This window comes from Parambassis ranga, chromosome 22 (assembly GCF_900634625.1).
Source record: "Parambassis ranga chromosome 22, fParRan2.1, whole genome shotgun sequence".
In the NCBI taxonomy this organism is placed as follows: Eukaryota; Metazoa; Chordata; class Actinopteri; family Ambassidae; genus Parambassis; species Parambassis ranga.
In genome coordinates this window covers 16950399-16952249 of record NC_041042.1, presented here as the reverse complement: position 1 = coordinate 16952249, position 1851 = coordinate 16950399, and positions in this window count along the sequence as shown.

Sequence of the window (1851 nt, the reverse complement as noted above, 5' to 3'; positions counted from 1 at the left end):
CTTCCCCCCATGCACATGAAATGATGCATTAGTCAGAGAGCACAGCTCTGACAAGGACAGATAAATTAAAAAGCCTAATGGTGGATTGAAGGTACATATCAACAGGTATAAATACTAGATACTATAAATACTATAAATACTAGTATTTGTAAAATTATCCCAATAATGTATCCCTGAAAATTTAAACTGTAGGCTTACAAGAATATTTTAATAACTTATGATTTTATTTTATTTTATTGTTTTACCCATTGTTCCTATGCTGTGCCCCTGTCAGTATTTACATAATGATTTAAAGTAATGCCATGCTGTGCTGAACAAACAATTAAATGTTCTTTGTAATTTGAAGGAATCTTGTGTTTTGATGGTGTGGTGAGATGCATCAGCACCCTCTTTTGGCCTCCTGGTTGTTGTGCTTTTGGTTTTCCCTTTGCTTTTCTTTCAGGCACTCTGTTCTGGCTGCAGCTTACTCTGGGCGGAATACTGGGCTGATTGGTCTCACCTGTTCTTCCGTTCACGTTGCGGTAATCAGACCGACCTCCTTTTGAGCCTGTTGTCCCTTTTTCTGCAAATACTTATCCATTTTTTCTGCCTCCTAGGGGCCTCAGCCCTGGTCCCGTCCAGCTCTCCGCTGCAGTCTTCAGAGCGCCGGTGTAGGGACCAAGAAGGAATTTTTGGTGTTTTTCACCAAACATTTTCACATTTTCTGCACTAAACGGCACACGTAGATCAACATTCCAACTGAGCACACTGAAGACCATTCATTAGTAGAAAAACTGCCCTCGTTGATGCTACGGACCGTATGGAAACAAGGCCCTTGATCTGCGTGCAGTGCACTGCGCTGCATTGACCGTGAGACCGGGAGCGTGCATGGTGGCATCGCTTCATGGACTAAATCCCAGCGCTGAGGACTTTATAGCCGGAGCTTTCGAGGGGGGAGCACCTATGGTCCGCGTGGTGGAGCACGAGAAATCATGCAGCGTTGGCAAGAGGAGGAGGCACACAGAGGGAAACAAGGTGGCAAGCGACCACAAGTGGTCTTGTGGACGCTAAAGGCAAGCCATGTGATGGTACTGGGGCCAGAGGTGCAGACATTATTCTTCCCATTGTTCCAGTTAAAGTGAAGGCTATCAAAGGAAATAAAGTTGTTGAAGCATACACCGTCCTTGATCTAGGCAGTACAGCTACCTTCTGTACTGAAAGACTAATGAATATGCTGAAACTGCAAGGCAGAAAGATAAACATTCTTCTTACAACGATGGGGAGCAAAAGAGCTGTTCCAGCTAATGTGGTGACCGGGCTGGAGGTGGGCAGTTTGACCAGCTGCAACTTCATCCAGCTGCCATAAGTCTTCACCCAAAAGAATATACCAGCACACCAAAGCAACATTCCCAGACAAGCTGACATAGACAGGTGGTCACATCTGAAGGGGTTGACTATTCCACATTTAAATGCTGGCATAGAGCTGCTGATTGGAACAAACGTCCCAAAGTCTATGGAGCCACAAGAGGTCATCAAGAGTGTAAATGATGGACCGTACGCAGTGAGAACTCTTCTGGGTTGGACGATTAATGGGCCACTGCGGGAGGGCTACATTACAGACAGCAGGGCTACAGTGGCTGTTACGTCCAACAGACTATCTGTTGCCAAGCTGGACGACCTGTGGCACCAGCAGTTCAAGTGCGACTTCCCTGAAAGCCATGTTCCATCAAGTAAAGGTCCCACCTGAAGATGCTGACCTCCTCCACTTCCTGTGGTGGACCAACGGTGATCTCAACAAAGAGCTGTCCATGTACAGGATGGTTGTCTACATATTTGGTGCCACGCCATCACCAGCTTGCGCGAGGTATGCCC